We start from the raw sequence: 21,309 nt of genomic DNA on the forward strand, positions 1-21,309 counted from the left end.
GGCAAATGGCTGAAAATTTGGACTGTGGGCAAGGAACAGTCACACAGGGTTTTTTGAGGAGAAGGATGACAGGATCCCACTGAAAATCCCTCCTTGTGAATCTGACCGGTTCCCTGTGATTTCTTTCTGGACACAGGTCCCTCTGCCTTGTGGCTCTGTTAAGGAATGAAACGGAGCAGGAGAGTGTTTTCTGAGGGTGGCAGCCTTTTCTTCCTTTGGAAACTTTGCACTTTTAGAAACTTTGCAGTTGCCTCCATTGTGCCTCGAGCTAATCAGTATGCCTCGTGAAAGTATTTAAAGCCTGATGCATTAGTCACAACAAATCTGCTCCTGCTGGGAGTGAACAAGATGGAACAGGGTGCCAGTTTCTTTTTGGTGAGTGCAGTTTTTTTCTCCCCTCACGTCATTTACAACCGGCTCCTCCTCGATCCGTTGAATTTTATGCCTGGAGTCCCTTTCCTGAATCGTCCCTGGTGCAGAAGGAGCTGCCACTTTCTGAGGACAAGGGTCGGGGGCTGAGGCAGGGCAGGGGGTCAGACTGGCAGGGGCTGCTAGACCAGACTGCTCTGCAGGAAAGACCCCCATTTCCAGCAAACACTCCATTCCCGCTGGAAGCAGTTGAAAAGCTCTTGACCATGTCAGCGCCCTGCTCTGACCCACCCCCAGAAAGCGCTGCGCTATTTTGATGTTGCTTTGAAGCTAGGAGAGCACTAGAACTCTGGGCCTGCTCTAGTGGCAGAAGCCACAGGCTCCACCTGCCTTTGTGGCTTTGCCAAGCCCTCCATTAGCCTAAAAGGAGCAGGCTCGGGAGAGACACATTTGGCCTCAGTGGGTGGGCACAGGCCTTGGGCTTTGTTTATTTTGAACCGGAATAGTCAGGCGGCACAGCAGGGTCGCTTGCTCTATACTGGGCCCAGTGTAATGTCTTCAGATTCTCGGGCTATAGGTTGGGTGAGGAAGCAAGCATGGTGACAAGAAGAGAGTTTGAACTGAGTCAGAGGCTTTTACCTTTGCTTCTGGCTACCTGTGTGATCTTGGGCAAGCCGCTCGACCTCTCTGAGTCTGTTTTTTCGGTTATAAAATTGAGTAGGTAATTCCTGGCCATCAAGAGGATTTCAGGAGCATAAGCTAAGAGGAGTTATGTAAAAGTACTTTGTAGGCTGAGTAGTGTGTAATGGGAGGATTTAATGGAATATGTGTAGCCCTATATTTCATACATGGTAATAGCTTACATTTATTGAGAGTATGTTATGTGCTAGACATTGTTCTGAATACTTTTTATCGTTTATCTCATTTAACCTGCCCAATGGTCCTAGGAGTTGGTACTATTATTATCTCTATTTTACAGATGAGGGAACTGTGGCTTAGAGAAGTAACTTGCTGGTGTTTGAACAGCTAATTAGTTGTGAAGGCCAGATTCAGGCTCCAGAGTCTGCAGGCTTAACCCCCAGTCAAGGCTACCTCTCTCAATGCAATAAAAATAATTTTAAAATTTCTAATTATTGGGACTTGGTCTTTAACACACCCTAAGAACATCTTGTCTCTAATATATTAGAGACAGCAACCTTGTGATGTAACATTATCACCTCTGCTTAATAAGTGAGGAACTTAGGATTAAAGGCTTCAGTTGACTCTATTTATTGAGCACCTACTATTCTATTTGAGGCACTGGGACACAACGGTGAACAAGATGGGGGGAGGGGTTCCTGGTCTCATAGAACTTGTATTTTAGGGCCAAGGAGACAGGTGATGAAGTACCTATGCAAAGCGATTTCAAATCATGGTGAGGACATGGAGAAAATCAACTGAGTCAAGAGGCAGAGTGATGGGAGGTCAGGGAAAGCCTCTCTGAAGCGGGGCCCTGGGACCTGAGACCTGAACGGTACGAAAGAGGCAGCTGTGTGAAATGTGTGAGGAGGAGCTTTCTCAGGTGGGAGAACAGCAGAGGTCTGTGAGAAACAGAGAAGGGGCCGGAGGGGCTGGAGCGAGAGGCGGTCAGAAAGTGAGAGGACGTGGGGCGCAGAGGCAGGAGGGCAGGGGGCAGTGGCCGTGGTAAAAAATTGGGTAACTGTTGTGAGAGGCGGGGCCCATTCCTGCTAAGACCTATTCCTGGGGCAGTTGTGCTGCTATGTCATTGGCCATGTGTATAGCAAGGGACAATAGCAGAGGAAAGGTCCAAGCCTGGGTAGGGCAGGATGGTCTGGTAGGCAGCCTCCTTGTTGGGTGGGCTTGGGCTTGGAGCCTGTGAAGCCCCCTTCCATTTTGCTGCAGGACAAATCGGCAGCAGACCTGGGGGCTTAGGGGTTCCCTGAACACCCACAGAGGCTGTTCACCCTACTCTGATGCATTCAGGGCTGGTAATCACCCCACGACCAGACCCAGCTGATGCCAAAAAGGGAGCCAAGACCTCCCCAAGGCATCAGAGTAGTTTCTTCTGGCTACTTTCCCACAACCCCCAGGAGACTGGATCTCATTTATCACCCACTGGGGATTTTGCAGGAACCGCACCATCTACAGAGCGTTGCTGGTGGATATTCTAAAGAGCTAATAGGAATCTTTTCCCTCTTGAGAGGAAAAAAGATGCTTTTGTGCAGTGGATCAGAATGAAACCATAGAACTTTGAATGAACCTGGAAGATGCTTTGGAGACAAATTTGTTCAACATTCTCATTGATAAGAAGGGGCTAAGGCTTGGGTATTATCTTAATTCCATATTATGAAAAATATTTGTTGAAAGCTTTCCTCGGGAAAACAAAAAAACAAACAAACATGCTTTTCCTGATGTAGTAAATAGAGTAAATTGATTCCGAAATGAGACCGATGGCAGAGCAGAGCGGGGCTTCTGGTGTTGGGTGAAAGGTCGATTCCCACATCTTGTACTTATCAGCTATGGTTTTGGGCAAGTCAGTTAATGTCTTTGATTCCTCAGTTTCCTGCTTTGTAAAATATAGAAAATAACGGATACCTATCTCATTGGGGGGGTTTCAGTAAACTGAATAAAATCACATTTATAAAGTGCTCATCGCCTAGTGAATATTCGATAAATGGTGACTGCCGTTATCATTCGGGGGCATGATGCAGAAGATACAGGTGAGCAGGGATGTAGAGCATAAGAAAATGCTCATTGATGGCAGGATGGTCTACAAATGTCATTATCTTGAGTTCATCGGGCCTCTCTAACATTCCTTAAAGTTTATTTTTATTAATTTCTCTCTCCAAAAGTTCGTGATCTCATTTGCCTCTATTTCCTGAAAGGCAATTTCTAAGAGAAAATTATTCTCTATGGAGAATTCCAGCGTGTGAATTAGTGTTTTAGAACAGAGCAGACCCAGCACATATGCCAATGTATGAGCCCGGGCATTGCTCCTCTGAGAGACAGGCTGCAGACAGGTGTCTAGTCTAAGCCAGCTGTTCTAGGGCCTGTCCTTTGTCCCATCCCAACTAACCCCAGGGCAATACAGTAGATTTGTAAAATAACAGTTCATTTTATCCCACCAGCACCATATTATGGTTTCAGCTGAAATCATCATTAGGTGGTGCTGTTATTAGTTACTTCCCTCCTGGCTTGGGGGAGACTCCAGGTTCATGGAAGGAATCAAAAGACCTATGCACAGCAGCCACTGACTCACAAACTCTGAGAACTGAACATCCACCAGCGACTTAGCGTTGATTCATCCCTTTGGACAGTTTTGCAGGGGCTAGCTGGGCCTTGCCACATCCTGTTTCTTTCCCCTCTGCAGAATGCAGTCCCCATCTTCATGTTATGAAAACAGCATCCTTTCAAAATAAAATTAGTGGAGTGAGAGAAGAGAATCAAGAGCCCTTGCTGAAAATGAATCCAGCTAAGAAAACCAAATCCTGTCCAATATCTTGGGCTAAAAAAGAACTACTTATGAACGACCATGCAGTTGACATTGGCCCCGAGAGCTATAGGGACAAAAATAGTAACAAATCAGCACAAGCAATTTGCTCGTGAGCTCTTCTAGTCATGTGTGAGGATAAGTAATTCTGTCCCAGGATCCCACAGAGTTTGCTTTGTGCCTCAAGGTGTGGAGTTTGGAAAAATACCTGTTCTTGTGCTTCTTCTGCTTTGGGGAATAAAGAAAAGGAAACCCCTATGGAGTGCTGTTTCTTGGAAAACTGTTACTCACCTGAGCCCTGTGTTCAGGTAGAGGCCAGATTGAGTTTGAAAGGGCTCATGACGAAGCTGAGCACGTGAGCTGCTCGTTCTGTGCCAAGGCCCAGAACCAAGTCAGGTGCAGATGTCCAGATTTCCCAAGCCGAGTGCAGTCTGGGGGTCATTTGGTCTTTGGGAGTCATTTATGCATTCATCTTTTTACTGAGCAACTACTATGCACCCGGCACTGTTGTAGGCACCGTGAAACAAAAATAACTAGATTTCTGTTGTCATGGAATTTACCTTCTTGTGGATAGGAACTACAGATAAAACACGAGTAAACAAGTGCATTTATAAGTTTATTTCAGAGACTGGCAAGTGGTATGAAGAAAATAAGTAGGGTGATGTATTCAAGAATGGCTGAGGGTGATGTTAGATGAGGGGCTCAATGAAGACTGACCTGAGGAGGCAGGATTAGAACCGAAGATCCAACCACGTGAAAACCAGGGCTGCCTGAGCTGGCCAGTGGGATCGCCAACACAAAGGCTTTGGTGGGGGATAGCCCTGACTTATTCAATGAACATAGCAATCATCATTGTCACCAGAGCCCCATTAATTAGTGACTCGGTTCAGCTTTATACTTAACGTGCTCTAACCCTAACTGGAGGATCCAGTTGGAGTAGAAAGGGGTGTCTAGGACTGCTTTGGGGACAAGCAAAAATGATTGATTAGGTGACTAACCCTGCCCTTTTTATCATGTCCACATCTAATCCCCTGTCAAGCTCTGTTTGTTCATCCTCTGTTTTCTCTTAGGTGGGTCCAGTTTTCTGCATGTCCTTTACCTTAACCTTGGTCAAAAGCATGAGTATCTATCTCTCTCAGGTCTACTGAAGAAGGCTCTGAACCAGATTCTTCATATACAATCCTATGCATCCTCAATCTATTCTTCACGCTGTAGTCAGAATGATCTTTTAAAACCTCAGATCTGATCATGTCACACATCATGCCTCCTCAGTGCTTTTCCATAATTCCCCTCTGTTCTCAGGATAGGGACTCAAATCCTTGCAATGACATACAAAGCCCTTTCTGTGCAGATCCCGTATTTCTTCTCTGGCTTTGTTTCGAGCCATTTATGGCTTCGCTTTTTATATTCTGGCTACCAAGGCTTTCTTTCCATTCTGTACTAGATCTGGCCCCAGGGCCTTTGCACAGCCTCAGTGGCTTCAAATCTGTTCTCTTTCCATGTACCTTAGCCTCAGCAACTTCTACTCAGGTCTCAGCATAGCCGTGACTTCAACAGGGATGTCTTTTTCATCCTTCAACACTACAGTACTACATAGAGTCTTTTAGTTACATGTTTCCAATAGCACTTCATATTTTTCTCATACCTCCCAGCACACTTGTATTAACTCGTGATGTCTCCTTCTTGCACTAGTCCGTAAGCTCCAGGAGGGCAGTAACCATAACTGTCTTGTTTATTACTGTGCCCTCAGCACTTGGAAAGTGTCTGGAGCACAGTAGACACTTGATATGTATTTGTTGAAGTATGAAAGAATGAATGTTCACAAAGACCTTGAATCTTAAATGTTCCACTTGAATGTGCTACTTGCTTTCAACAAAAAGGAATAACAGGAGACCGTCTGTATTTTCTGTTCCATTTCTCTACCCTATAGAGACGGTGATTGATATCTGGAGTTCAAGAATAAGCACAGTGAGCAGGAATTCTGGCAGATGAACAACCTGCTTAGGAAGTCTGTTCTTGCCTCGGACTATCAGAACTGTGTTATTTTCTTTGGCTTAAAGGAGTCTAAGACTATGTGTACTCAGGGAAATGGTGTAGACCCACGGTGTGGAGTCAGGGCCAGGGGTGAAACTCAAATAATAATCAAGTGAAAGAGGGTTGTGTGAAGCCTAGTGGAGGACACTGCCTTTCTCAGCAGCTGAGGAATTGGAACATTCCCCCTTGTGTCAATGTGGAAGTGAATGAATTAAGCTACGTTTTATGCCGTGCCTGGAAAAATACCAATGCTGTACTCACATAGTTTCTGAAAGCAAACCCCAAATGCCAGTCAGTCTCAGCTCTGTGAGAGACTGTTAGAGGGAAAAAAGGGTCAACATTCACAGACTATGGGAAATATCACTGAAGTGGAAAAAAGATTAGAGTCATGGATTTTTGCTTTTTTGAGGTTCTATACTCCTTTGAAAATCTGACAAAAACAATGGACCTTCCTTCCCCTCTGTGCCCCTTCCTTCTCTAAAAAATATATATCTATACAACATTTTGCCATCCATGGGGACACCTGGAGGGTCATAGCCTCAGGTTAAAAATTCCAGTTAGCATGTCTGATTGGAAATTGAGCAGAAATAAGCTAATAAGAGATGACAAGGAAGCACAAGTTAGACAGTGTTCAGTCTAAAGAATAAAATAGAAATGCTTCGTAATTATATTTTTTATTCCTGGAGTTCTTTGCTTTTTAGAACAAGTTGGTTTGCACAGGGTGACCATGTGTATCAGAGTAAAATAGGGCAGATCTTCAGGGTCTGAGGGGAAGCTACCCTAAGTGAACATCTCCCGAGAGTTAGCCATCCATGGAGACTCTCTGTGAAGACCCTGAGGCCAGGATTTTATTCTGTCATGTTCACCACTGGTCTCCAGGGTCTAGCTCAGTGCTTGGCACTTGGTAGGTGCTCAAAAATATTTGTTGAATGACTGAATCAATTAGTCAATTCAAGGTTGCCCCAGCTCACTCTCTCTTCCCTTCTTAATTTTGCTCTGAATTTATCAAATGCCTTAGTTTCGATTTATTTGTTCATGAAATATTTACTGAGTACCTCCCAGCCTTCTGGTAGACCATAATTGTTCTCTAGGAATAGAATTACATGAAATTGAAAAGCTTCTGCTCTGGGGTTCATTACCCCTTGGTTAAGTCTCAGTTCTGCTAGTTGGGAGTGGTGAATGCCTCAAACTGTAAAATGGGATATGAGAATTAAATAAGGTCATGCAATTAAAGCACTTGGCATAATTCTTGACACATAGCTGTGTGTTGTTTTAATAATGTTAGCCATATAGTTTATTTGTTCCTTTGAGGCCTTCCTTACTTCCTGAGCCCCAGAAACTAATTGTTGCTATCTCTACAGTGAGTTAAGTATAACCTTTAAAAAGTTTCAGAATAGTCAATCAGGGTATATTTAAGTTTTGGGTACATTACTAATTATCTATTTTTCCATATTTTTAATTTAATTAATAAGCATGTGTTACCTTCATAATTTAAAAAAGTACTGTATAAGTATTATAATTAAAAGGTTGTTTATTTAATTTTGTATAATTCAGAGGTGGAACACAAGAATATTTTATTGTCTCTGGTCTGTAGAATCAGTTCGAGAAATCGATTTGTCCATTATGTTGCCCAAATAAAAATGGCCACATACAAGCACCAAGAAAGCAAGGGTGCATTCCTGAGTAGATGTGGATGTGCTGTTCAGTTTAGTGGCCATAGTGTTGCAAACTCGGACTCTTGGCTTTGCCTCCCAGCTCTATCACTATCCAATTTCATATGTAAACTTTGGGCAAATGCTCAACTTCTTTAAGCCTCAGTTTTCTCATCAGTAAAATGGGAGGGACAAATGAAAAAATTTCCTTATAAATTGTTGTGAGAGTGAATATCGAATACTTCATGTTTAAGAGTAAGTCTTCAATACAATTTTTTTCTTTCTTTTTTTCAAATAGCATCAGTGACATCACCATTTTTTATATTATATGTGTATGCATTTTGCACATTTGTGTATATGAATGTTTCCACTTTGATGTCAAACTATCATCTCAAACTGATCGTGTCCAACCAGAACTTTTGACTTCTTAAAACCCACCTCACCAACTGCTTCCCCCTTGGTCTTCCGCATTTCCATAAAGGGAACCAACATTCACCCACTTGTTCAAGCGAAAAGCCTGGGAATTGTCCTTCACTCCTCCCTTTCCTTCGCATCCCATATTCAATCTGACAACTCAGCTGACATGTCTCAAAATCGATCCCTTTCACCACAGCCGCAGGCACCCTCCTCACTCCTATGTGAGTGCAATAGCACTGGCTCACCTCCCAGCACCACCCTGGACCCTATAACCATTTTCCCATGGAGCCAGAGTAAGTGCTGACAACTCTCCTTAAGCCTGCGCCACTTCCTTGCTCTGAATACCCTGCCCTCAGCTTCCTATAATACTAGAAATAAAACCCAAATGGCTTAATGTCTTTCAGATCTCTGTATTAGGGGATAAGCAAACTTCTGTCAAGAGTCAGATAGTAAATATTTTAGGTTTCATGGGCCCCATAGGAGTCTGTCACATCATCACCTTTTTTTTTTTTTTTTGCCTTTATTTTTGTCCCCATTTCTATCTTCATCCCTGGTTCCTCCTCCTTCCAACCCTTTAAAAATAAATGTAATAACTGTTCTTAGGTCATGAGCCTAAAAAGGCCAAGGGCTGGAGTTTGCCAGCCCTTGCCCTACACAAGCTGGCCTTAACTTTTCTCTCCAGTTCAATTTCTCTTCCCCCTCATGTCTTGCTCACTCTGCTGTAACCTCAGAGGCTTTCTTTCTTGCTGTCCTGGAGCACACCGACCGCCTTCTGTTCGGGACCTGATCATTCCTGTCCCTTTGCTCCTAACACTGTTCCCTCAAGTCTCTTTTATGGTTCCCTTCCTTCCTCTGTTTGAGTCTCTGCTTGCAGGTGCCTCCATGGAGAAACCTCTCCCAGCAGGCCCTCTAAAGTGCTCGCTCTCTCCCCGACCCCAGGCACTCGCTGTCCCTTACCTAGCCATACTTCTGTTTGTGGTACTTTCTATACATTTACTTGTCAGTTCTGCTGCCCTGGAATGTAAGCTCCTTGACTGCAGGCTTTGTCTATCCTGTTCTGTACTCTCCCTGACACCAAGAAAAGAACCTGGCAGTTAGCAGTCATTCAAAAAATATTTGTTGCATACATTAATAAATGCAAGAAAAATTTTGCCTGTAGCTAGATAGTTTTCAACCCCCACGATATCACTCATTTGCAACAAGGTGGCCCTCTTTTTAAAATTTTAAACCCCATTGACTCTGTCTACTAAAGAGTAATCAGAGGAAGGCACCAAGCTGTGCTCTGGGTGACAGTGAGGGCTGTGAGAACCCAGGTCCATGGGTGGTCAGGATCTGAAGGATGAATCTGAGTGTGAACATGAGGGTGGGAAGGAGCTGGGGTGGGGTGGAGCAAAGACAGGCTTTGAAGCGAGGGGAACTGTCCAGCTCTCAGAAAGCTGATGTCATCAGAGCATCCCTGGATGATAAGTGCTCAGTGGAGCCGACGATGCCTGACGTCTCTTGAGGAGGGAGAGAAGCATCTCTTAGATTCAGAGGAAGAACACTGAGATAAATTGTCCTTCCCAGGAACACACAGCCAAGCCAGCCTGCAAACCAGTCAGTGCAGACATCGATGGGGTAGTACATATCAGGCCAAGATGGGACAGTGGGAAAATCTGGTATTTCTAGAGCCACTTAATTGAACATGGTAACTCCACAGGCTGAGGCACAAATCTCCCAGAAACTGATTCTAGGAGCCCCTTGGGATTGGCAAGTTAGAGGGGTATACCATCCCCCAACCCTACACTCCCATCCTGCCATGCTACAGTCTAGAAGCCTCAAGGAAAAATGGACTTGGATCTGTATTATTGCAAAGGAGGGACTGGACCCTTTCTTGAGGTCATTGTAGGAGGCTCTTCTGATGGTGGATTGAACAAGATTATTCTGTGGAGGCCTCCAGGAGGACTTGATGGGGTAGTACATATCAGGCCAAGATGGGACAGTGGGAAAATCTGGTATCTCTAGAGCCTGATATGTACTACCATACACCTTCAAATTCTGGCTATAGAGGGCAGACAATGAGCCTTGGATTGGAAGTGAGCCAGTTGTAAACTAACTGACTGATACACCAATCAGGGACCGAATCAGCCCAGACCCAATAGCCAGGTCAGGGAGTGAGAAGATAAAGGAGTCTTTTCCTTGGATGCCCCTTACAATAGAAACTGGAGGGTGTGGGATAGAGGAGCCTGTACACTGTCCAGGCTGGGGAATTTTATATCTAAGATCATGAGTCTAGCTCTCGATTTTAGAAAATATCACAGCTACATAACATGAGGGGAAATACAATGATAGTACAACTCAAACTGTCCATGGAGCAATGCTCCAGGAACTCCAGGCCGGAGGTCAGATGGTCTTGAATCTGATGAGGGTCTGCTGTGTGACTTTGGACTAGTCACCCGACCTCTCTGGGCTTTTCACTTATACAATGGTATTGGTAAATCTTGACATTGTCTTCTCATTGAGTTATTAGGATCAAATGAGAAAATAAAAGAAGTCATTGCAAAGTTAAAAAGCTTCTAGTCATGTATAACTTTATCCCTAATCAACTTGTATAAAACAGTAATATCAATAGGAACAATAAACATTCAAAGAGCACTGAGCACGTACTAGGCACTGTGCCCAGTGTTCATATGCGTGTCTCACATGGGCCTCACAGCAACCTAGAGAGAGAGGTACTACCATAGCAGATGTGGTTGTAGGGCCAGAAGAAGAAGTTAAATAAGTTGGCCCAGGTCACACAGCTAGCCAGGGTGGACCAGAATTTGAATTCAAGCAGTTTGTCTTCAGAGGACACACTTGGATCTCAAGGTCCTCTAGCCCAGATCTTCAGGCGCCCAGCCTTGCTCCCCTACCCCCCAACTTGGCTTCCTCAGGAAAGATAACCACACATCTGTCCAGTGAAAACAGACCAGTCACTATCTCGTCCCTGCAGACGGGTTCAGTCCCTGCCAACTGCAGAGAGGCTGCAAAGTCTTGACGCAGCCTACTGTTTACCAACTCTAAGAGCCAGGGGTTCCAACAGGGACAGTGAATTCTGGGAAACAGAGAGATACCAGGGAGCAGGGCCTCCTCCAGGTTATGGAGAGCATGTGTGCTGGAACATTCCCGTCAGGCTGGACCTCCCTCACATGTCAAGTGCGTCTTGGAAAAACAGTTCCTTGAAAAAGCATAGGCAGGGAGGCAATCTCTGAAGGCCAGGCCGCTGTTTTCCATCTTCTCGTCAGGAAGAAGAGGAGGAAAAGGTCCCCACCTTCCGAGTCCCTTCTCCAGGATGGGGGCTTTATAGCCCTCCTTGGGGGCAGCACGCAGGCCAGCAGCCCAGGGCTGGTTGCTTGGCATGTCTGATATTGTTCTCTTAAGTGGAATTAGGTGAGTTCAGCCAACAGAAAGCAGCAGATAAGGGCTTCTGGGCACCCCTCTCTGAGAATACCTACAGAGTCTTTCCTGAGATGAACCAGGATGGTAAAAGAACATGAAAACAGGTAGAAGAGGAAATAAAGAACTGTGGCTTTTGTTCTAGACAAGAGAAGACCCAAGAAGCATGGGCACTATCAAATATCCGATGCAGGCTAGGTCAATATGGCCTCCAAGCGTGGAAGAAGGAATGGCAGGGAATGCTGTAAGGACACAGAAATGCAGTGTAACAACCAGAAACTTCCAGAAGGGAAAGGAGCTACCTTGGGGGCAGGGAGCTCCCATCACTGCAGGGGTTCAGGCAGAGGCAAGATGCCCTCTTGGCAGGGGCCTTGCTAGGGTGGGGACACATGCACTGGAGGGAAGAGAACTCAGGGATCATTAAGGCCTGCACAGCCTTGAGAGTCCACGGTTGTCTGAAGAGGAAGGGTGGGAAATGGAACGGAATGGAATGGAAATGGCGTGGAATATTTAATGCAGGCCTGGGCTGTGCTGGCCTTTCCTCGCCCCCACACTGGACCTCAGGTCTCCTTCCCTATTCTGTCTTGGACTTAGTGCCCTTGGACTTGGCACCACCAGACCTCACTAATTCTCCTTTCCAGAATAACTAGCCCTCACACCTGCCCTTCTGTACCCTGCTTGTTGCTGGGTGACATTTGTAGATAATGGCCCAGGTGACTCATTCTGGGGCTGACTGTATTACCTTTCTCAGGTAACATGATGCCACAACCTGGGTACAAAGCCCTTGCCCCTGGAGCAGTGTTTCTCAGTCTTTAGTTGGCATCAAAATAAGCTGCATTCTGTAAAAACACAGATTACTAGGACTCACCAGAATTTCTCATCAGTAGATCTGGCATGGTGCCTGAGAATTTGCGTGTCTAGCAAGTTCTCAAGTACTGCTGCTGATGCTGTTGGTCCAAAGACCCCACTTTGAGAACCAGTGCTCCAAGAAGTGCTCCAGAAGACCTATAAGGCTTATAAGGTCCAAAGCTATGGATTCAGACAAACCCAAGTTAGAATCCCAGCTGCACAATTTATGAGCTGTGTAATGACTGGCAATTTATCTAACACCTCTGTGCTTCCATTTCCTGTTCTGTAAAATAGTGATGACACTACTTTAAAAGGGTTATTGTGAAATCGAAGATGATTTATATAAAGAGCTTTGACCATGTCTGGGACATGCTATGTATGCAAATACTCAATAAATGTTAGCGATTTTTATTATTGGAATAAAACAATGGGTATTTCAGATGCCCCATGTCCATCTTCACAGGATAGTGATGTTGGAGCAGAGAAGGGTACACGTTCTCCTCTGACTGGGCCCCATACACAGGGCCAATCCCATTACTACTCCTTACCCTGCTGCTCTGTGCTGGAAGGGTGGGGCCGTCTTTAAAATCGTATTTTGTGTGAGGGTCTAGCCACGCATTCTGAGTGACTAGCTTTCAGTGTTACTCTGCAGGAGCCTGCCTGATAGGAACCAGATTGTGTGTGTGTATATACGTATGACAGAAATACCAACTTAAGTCTTCTGATGTACAGTCTCAAAATTAAGTGAAAAAACCTAGGGGTGACTTCAGGCTGCTCCGAATATTACTAAAGAGAGGGCCCTCTGGGAAAATACGTGCCAGATTTTACCTTGCAAGAGATGTATCCTGAAGTGGGTGCCTTGGAGTAGTAGCTTGAGAAATGTCCCACCCAAAGGGCTGTAGTCGGATACATTTGGGAAGTAGCACTCCATTTCCAAAGTCCTACTTAGAGTGCCAGGATGCTCATTAGCACATTTAAGCCTTGCAGAAGTCCTACAGTTTGGACATATGTAAGGTTGTTGAACATGCCGAACTTTGTTTCCCATCAATTAATTTTGGGGATTTAGGAATTTACACTTTTCCAGGTGCCTTCATATGTAGTATTTCACCTGCTTTTCAAAACAACCTTCAGAAGTACGATCATACCCATTTTACAGATGAGAAGGCTGAGGTACAGCGAGGCTTATGACTTGACCCAGGTCACAGGGTTTTTAAAACATTATCTACAGGTGCATGGCCTGAGAAAAATTTGGTGCACTTGATAGAATTTTATTTGTAGTAGCAGCAATCAGTTAAACCAAGGAAAAGCAAAAAACAAGCAAAAAAAAAAAAAAAAAACCCCTGTTAAGTGGGAATGGCACCTATTGTTGGTCAAAATCCTTTCAGTGGAGTACCTTTATATTATTTAGTATAATATAATGTAATGTCATATAATATATAATATATATAATCTTAAGCTCACACACACACACACACACACACACACACACACAGAGAGAGAGAGAGAGAGAGAGAGAGAGAGAGAGAGAGAGATTGATTCTGCAGATTCTAAACAGAGTTTAAATCCAAGCTATGTCACTTATAAGCTCAATGACCTTGGGCAAGTTATTTAATTTTTCTGTGCCTGTTTTCCCCTCTGTAACATGTAGTTCTCAAACCTATATCATAAAATTACAATGATGATTCAATGAGATATTATATGCAGATGTCTTAGAATGGTACCTGGCACATAGAGATTCATTTATGAAAATATTGGTTATTGGTGCTGCTATAGCTTTCGCTAATAACAATAATATTCTGTAAAGTCTAGTTGTCTTGAGAACCTGTGGAGAGGGTATTTGGATAGGAGCCAGACCTAGCTTTGGCCCTCTCATTAACCAGCCATACTTAACCTCTCTTTGGACAGTTTATTTAACCTCTCTGTGCCTCAGTGTCCTCCTTGGAAAATGGGATCATGCCAGCCATCTAGTTTAGTTCACAGAATAGTTCTAGGAATAAGCACCTGAGTAACTGATGTCAAAGTGCTTTGACAAACACAAAACCAGGTCATTATGAGTTCTCGATGTCTGCATTTGACTGGAGCGTGACCAGGGAGGAAGCTGTGGAAGTGGGCTGGCTCTGAGAAACTCTCCACTGTTTCTGCTCTGGGATCTGAGAAATGCCCAGAACTGCTGAGGCTGTTTGATCTGTTTCAGCAGTCATTATGATTGGTTTCATTTCTATGGGCCCGCACAGAAGCTAAAAGCGAGTTATTAGCAGTGCTGGGAGTTTTACTTTGCTGAACAATGGTGCCCTCATTCTGGGATTTCCCGGGTTGTCCTCTGTTGACTTTGGAAGACAGGGCGATTGTGTATACAAACTCTCGGCTGGTGCATCTCTGACATCTGTTTCCTCATGTTAACCCTCATCTCATGCCCTGCGTGCTAGACCCAAAGTGCCAGCTTGGATCCTTATCCTAGTAGCACTCAGCACAGACACCCTCTCCTTAGCTAGGTACAGAAAGAATCCCTTTGCATAGATTGCGTACACTGCTGGGGGTGTGGGTGTTTGCACGTGTGTGCATGCACATGTGTATAAAGCAATCTCCTGTGAGTGCCAGGATGCCTAACAGAAGTGGAATCGGCGTATTTACTGCTTTTATTCCAAGAGAAAGATCTCCGAAGCTCCCACTGGGGAATAATTTTTTAGCCCACTTTGAGGGTATTTGTGTTCCTTTAATTGCTCAACCATGTAACTTTTCAGTGAAAAGCAAGTACATTCCATATAGCAAGTTTATTAGGGAGGCTCACAGTTCCTGAACTGTTCCCAGGAAGTGTAACCCACCACCCCATGGGAAAGATGCTGTCTCTTAAATTGCTGACCTTAATCCCCAGTGACCAGAATTGGCCCAAAATGAAAGGGCTGATCCCACAGGGAAAATAAACAGAACCACACCACGATCTCCCCCACCAAACCACAACCACCGAAAACAAACCAAAGCAACGCTCAACAAACCAACACAACCAGTCAGAGTTTGAGGGCAACTCCCTTCCAAACTGTTTCTCTGAATCATTCAGACGCAAAACCAGAACAGAGGGACAAAAATTAGAAACCATTTAACTTTTTAAGCACTTCAGCAGTAGCTATCTATATTTCTGTGCCCGCAGTTTTGTGGCAGAATTTTTAAAAACTTCTTGTTTTTGCCTTAAACAATTTTATTTCACCTTACACGAACTCCTGGCCTAACTGAGTGGGGCTAGATCAGCCTAAAATAAATCTTTAAGCCACTTCCAAAAATGTCTGCAGGTCCCCAAGCCCTGATACTTACCTCATGGGGTCAGACCTGGAGGCTCAGCTCCTTGGAGGGTGGGGGCTGGTAAAGAGGAGGGAGAACTAGCAGCTTGGAGACTCTTCAAAGAGGGGGTCAGAGGTCACCCAAAGATTACACAATTTCAACCCTTATCTGCCTCATTGAGGTGGTGAGAGGGGAAGGGGTTGAAGGAGGAGCCCCCAGGCCTGGGATATTGAATAGAGCAAATAAATACCAGGGACACCTGGCAACTCTCAGATTCAAGGGAAAAGCAAGCCTGCTCTTTAGAGATGTGTCCTGGATTGCTTGGGACCAGTATGGCTGCCTTGTATAAGTCTAAAACCTCTTATCCTGGAGCTTTTAAAGTTAGTCTTTAATTCTGCATTTATTCATCCCAAGACTTATATTTATCCTAAGTCCCTTCTATGTTTGGCAGCGTTTGAGGGCCTATGGGGAGACATAAGACATAATCCTCTCTCCAAAAGCTCTCCTTCTAGTAATATTTAAAAGGAAATGTCAAGTATCCGAATTTCCAGTAAACGAGTGAATCTAGTGAATTGGGTTTATTTTCAATACATTTTGCACAGTACAGTGGAAGTAGCTCTATACGGGGGACAGAAAATTATGGAGGGACTCATGATCTTGAAACTCCTTACAATCCCAACATTTGGAACTTGTTAATTCTGTTTAATAATACCAATGATAAGCCAAGCACTATTCTGGGTGTACAAAGATAAATAAGATAGAGCATCTGTTCCTAAGCAACTTATAATCTAGTGCCAATAATATTAATATCAGTACTCACGCTCATAACAGCAAATGGCATGTACACACCCCCACGTACAAGAGGAGTTGGACTATTATAAAGGCCATCGAGAAGGGAGAAACAAAGTACTAGGGACCAGAGAGGAGGGTACAAATAGTTCTGATGGGCTGGTAGGGGCAGATCTAGGAGAAGCTCATCAACGAAGTTAATTTTACGCTGGGCCCAAAGGTCAACGGCATATCATTTGGCAGAGAATGGAAGGAAAAGCGCTTCCATGCTAAGGGAAGAGCCTATGCAAAAGCACTGGGGGATGACTATGCACGGCCTGGTGAGCTACACACAGGGACATTGGGAGGGGTGATGGGAAGCACTGCTTTACTCAGAAATTCTCTATCATCACCTGACCTCTGTCATTGGAAAGAAGAAAGTAAATTGTAAGGGGAGCCAGGAAGCAACAAATTAAACCCTATTCAGGGAGCACGCTAAAGGCAGTGGCATTTAGTGTGTGCACTGGGAGATGCTTTTATATAATTCTTTATCTCAAGAATAAAGAAAAGGGATGGGGGAAGGGGAAGAAATCCTTTGCTGGCCCAGCCCAGCCCTTTTAGGAGCATATTCATTCATTTGTGGGCTTGTCAGTATGACATTGTGTCTGCCTTCCTGAAAGCCATACATCTTACTTTTGAACCCTCCAATTGCCTTGGACCCCCTACAGACCCTAGTGTTCCCTGGCTGACCTTTTGACAGGGGGCTCATGCCCCTCCTAGGCTGGTGGAGGGGAGATGGCTCCCCTGTGCTCAGGTCCTCCTTGCTGTCAGCTTGGTCGGCTTGCCAACAAGAGTCCTTTCTTCTCCAGGGAGGATTAGTGCTTTTTAAAAAATTTGACTCTCAGGGTCTGAAAAGCCTGCCAGATGTGTACTTCCACAAGCCTTTTCATTTTTATACATCTTCTTCCTCCATATCCAAGATCTCTGGGCCCTCCCAGAGTGGGAAGGAGATTTAAAATAAATCTTACAGTCACTTGCAAAAATGTCTGCTCACAGGTTGTCTTCATTATCCAAGGGATAGCAATTCTGGGATTTCATTTTCTGTATGTAGTATGACTGTAACACAGGCACTGTAGAGATAGGGAGTTAGACAGGTGTGCCTGAGTGATACTCCTGTTGGCAGCTTCTGAGCTTGTTGGACACAGCCAATCACTGTCCCAACTGCGAAATGAGAAAAATAACCTTTCTTAGTATTGCTGTCATGAGTAAGTGAAAGGTGCCCGGTGCCATGCTTAATAAGTAGCTGCTAAAATGGCTAGAATTTTCATTTGAAAAATGATGCTAAACTCTTCTGTGGTTTTACTGTTCATGCCCAGTCATTTGGGGAAAAAATAATAGACTCCTGATGTCAGGCTATCCAGCTTATTCGTTCCCTCTGGGGTGGCACACTGCTTCTGGTTTTTTCTTTGTCATCCTGCACCATGTAAAGGCTGACATTTCCCCGTGACCAGCCTCATGTTTGAGTAGAAAGGCATCATTCCACACTGGGGGCACTGTAGAGAGCCATTTTGTTGGGCGTTCCCCAGGCTGGCCCCCACGGCCTCTGAACTTGCCCCCATTAGTCATTGCTTTGGCAGAAGGAGTGGAAGACCCCTGTTAAACTGAAATATGTTATCTGGGAAACACATTAAGCCATTAATAGCTGGACACAAATTAGTTTATCAGACAAAGGTTGGACTTGCAGAATTTAGGAGTGAGAAGGAACTTTATAGATCGTTAGTTTACAGGTGAGGAAAGGGAGGTCCCTGGATGAGCAGATCTTTGGGATGCCAGGCTTCACACTCTGCCTTTGGCCCGAATCTCCCGCCTTCTTCATTCTGCCTTTGCTTAGCAAAATAGACACTCAGACTTTTATTGCCCAACATAGCTGGGCAAGTGTTAAAAATTCAGAGAAGTATGAGTTGGGAACACAGACAAGACAATAATGAATGCTGAGTGACGTAGGACAGATCTCTTGATGCTAGAGATGAAAAGGTCTGGAACATAAGACGCTGTCAGCAAAGGGCAGATCCAGCCTCTGGGGTGTCAGCGCCGCCAGGAGTTGCACAACACTAGGACCCCGGGCCCTACCTGGTGGCTGCCATGAGAGTATGAGAGGTCACGCTCAGGGAGCTGGACTAAGCTGAGGGTGGGGTGTTCACTGCCTGCAGGAGTCAATGCTGGATAGTCAGGCCCAGGGGATGGGTCAGCAGGCCATAGGTTGAAGAAAGAGGCCAACAGCTGGGAGGAACCAGACCACACTTCAGGGCAGACCTTCACCAGCATTGTTCCCACTGGCTTTGCCCCATTTAGTCAACACAGGCTGATCTCTTTCTCTTAATTCACATCAAAGGCCTTGGTAGAAGATTACAGAAATGAGAGGAAGGGGAGAAGGGTGTTGGGAAAGGCAACTTGGTGAATGATGAATAGCTGTCCGGGGTGTAGGAGGTTCTAAGGAGCCACTTCTGTGTGAAAATCTGCAGGGTCCTAACACCTGGTGGGGTGAACTCATAGCCATTACCCCTTGGGGATACCCATTACATCTATGGATTGCTGGTGGTATCAGTCTCTTTTCCATACACCTCTCCTTATTCAGGTCTTCATTCTCTATCTTCTGCATGATTTCAACAGCCTTCTAACTGGTCTCCCTCCCTCCAGCCTCTACCTTTACAAAGTTGTCTTCTTGCTGTTACTAGACAGGTCCTTCTAATCATATCGCTCCTCCGGCTTATAGGAATTGAGGGTAGAGTCCCCTTTTCAGGGACTTAGCCTGCTCCTGCCTAACAACAACAACAAAAAAAACATTTCTTACCATTGATCTCCACATTCTGTTCATGCAGAACTTTTCATACTTTTTCACCCCTCCGCAACCTTGCGCGTGCTATTCTACCTACCTGGGATGCATTCCTCCTTCTGTGGAACCTGCCTGCATCCTTCCAGATTCAGATCAGTGTCACCACTGTGAAGCTCTTCCATGCTCTTTAGTCTTGTTCATAGCTTTTTCTTTATGGCCCAGTTGTACACTGTACAGCCTTCTTTTGTAGCACCTGTCACAGTGCATTGCAAATGTTGGCGTATATGTTCATCTTCTAATAGACTGTGTGCGCATGCATGGTAAAAGTGTGTGTGTGTGTGTGTGTGTGTGCACGCGTGCTTGCGTGCATGTGCGCATACACACACACACACACACACGCATGCACACATCAGAGAGGGACTTCTTTCTGATTCTCAGTACCAAGAACAGAGCCGGGTAAATAAATCATGGCAGATGGTCAAGGAGTGTTTGTTGAACAAGCTAGCACACCTATGGTCTGAAGTGTGTGAGGTCTGAAAGGCAAGGCCACAGATCTATTTCTTTTCATTAAAGCCAGGCAGATACATGCCCGCTCCCTGCCATTCTTCCTTTACCATGAGTGATGTGTTCCATCTTTGATCAGCAAAAATTTTGATTGGGAATAAATTGTTCATTCAGTGACTTCTGGAGATGTGTAGTTTTTAATGTTTTGGATATCCTAAAGAATGTGATAAACCTATAGATGCTTCCTCAGAAAAGGCATAAACACCCAGTTTCAACATTTTCACACAACCATAAGGTTTCTGGACTCCATATCTTCCCACCCAGCTTCTATGGCCTCTGGCTTAAAACAGCTGTAATAGCTTGTTTTTTGCTCTTTTGGCCTATAAGATTTTGTTAAGCTGTATTTTCAGGGGGAAAAAAAGTTATTTTAGAATCTGTTTTCCAAATACATAAGATGCGTTAACATGGAATATGCTTTTTCAAATGACATATTCTCATGTTTTCAAATATTCCCTTTCTCGGTTCCCCTCGGACCTGCCCTGTTCTGTGAGGCAGCAAATATCATAGCCTGTGTTTCATTCTTCAGAAATGTGTGTGGAGATGTACATAACAGTGTCTCCTGCAGTCATTTAGTATAGGTCAGGGCCCCAGGCAGGATGTGGGATGTGGTGCCTGGGTCTGGCTCAGTCCTCATTGTAGAGGAAGCTGCAGGAACTTACCACAGGACATTGTCAACAGGCTTTCATTTGGGAAACATTTACTGAGTTCCCACTATGTGCCACACACTGTTCCAGGCACTTGGGGATACTTTAAGGGAACAGAAGAGACAAGGTCCCTGGTTTTGTGGAGTTTATAGCCAAATGGGACAAGGCAGAACATAAACAAGGATATAAGTTAGCTAAGTTCACACAGTGAGCAGAACAAGGAAGGAAAGACAACAGGAGTGGGTTAGAAGAGTGTGGAAAATAGAAGGTTGCCACCTTAAGGCAGAAGTCCCTCTGAAGAGGTGCTATGAGAAATGAGACCACAGGCAGGTCTAGGGTGATCCAGGGAGAGGGGCTGCAGGTGCAAAGGTCCTGAGGCGGGAAGGATTTCAATGTGTTTGAGAAAAAGAAAGAAGGGTGCTGTTGCTGGGGACCTCTGTAGGGTCACGGCCAGATTAGGGGGAGAGGATGGGAGAGGAAGTTATAAGCCATAGAAAAATACTTGGGATTTTTCAACCATGAAGGGAAGTCAAATCCTAAAAGGTTCTAGGTCGGGTGATATTTTGATCTAATTGTCATGTTTTAAAGATCATTTGAAAAAGATTAAGGCCCATTTTCTCACCTCATTTTGAACAGTTATGACTACTGAGATGAATGTATAATTAGGCATTTCCATGAGTTTTCACCATAGGTTTCTATCAGCAAGAAAGAGCCAGGATTTTCATCCCAAGATGTCACTGCAGCTCATATGAGACAAGCTGGGAGGTCTGGGTGGCCAGTGCCATCTTGCCTTAGGGAGCTAAAGGAATTCTGAGCCTTTTGAGGATGCTGAAAGTTGCTGGGTCCCCTGGAAGGTCACTGTCAGATTAGGGGATGCTGGATCCAGACCAAGGGTTAAGGGGGAAGGTGAAATGCCCAGTACCCCAAAGTCTCAGAGGAAACACAGTGTGGAAGGGTCAGGTTCCTAGAAAAAGCCTGTGGCTGGAGGGGGAGGCAGAAGAG

At 44.8% G+C, this 21,309-nt stretch overlaps 1 protein-coding gene across 12 annotated transcripts in view; it reads left to right on the forward strand.

Moving 5' to 3' along the window:
• NAV2 (neuron navigator 2) overlaps nt 1–21,309 on the forward strand; it is a 678,828-nt gene that overhangs the window by 346,586 nt on the left and 310,933 nt on the right. The gene's annotated exons all lie outside the window — the stretch shown is intronic.

The sequence above is a fragment of the Rousettus aegyptiacus genome, unplaced genomic scaffold (genome assembly GCF_014176215.1).
Source record: "Rousettus aegyptiacus isolate mRouAeg1 unplaced genomic scaffold, mRouAeg1.p scaffold_m13_p_5, whole genome shotgun sequence".
NCBI lineage: Eukaryota > Metazoa > Chordata > Mammalia > Chiroptera > Pteropodidae > Rousettus > Rousettus aegyptiacus.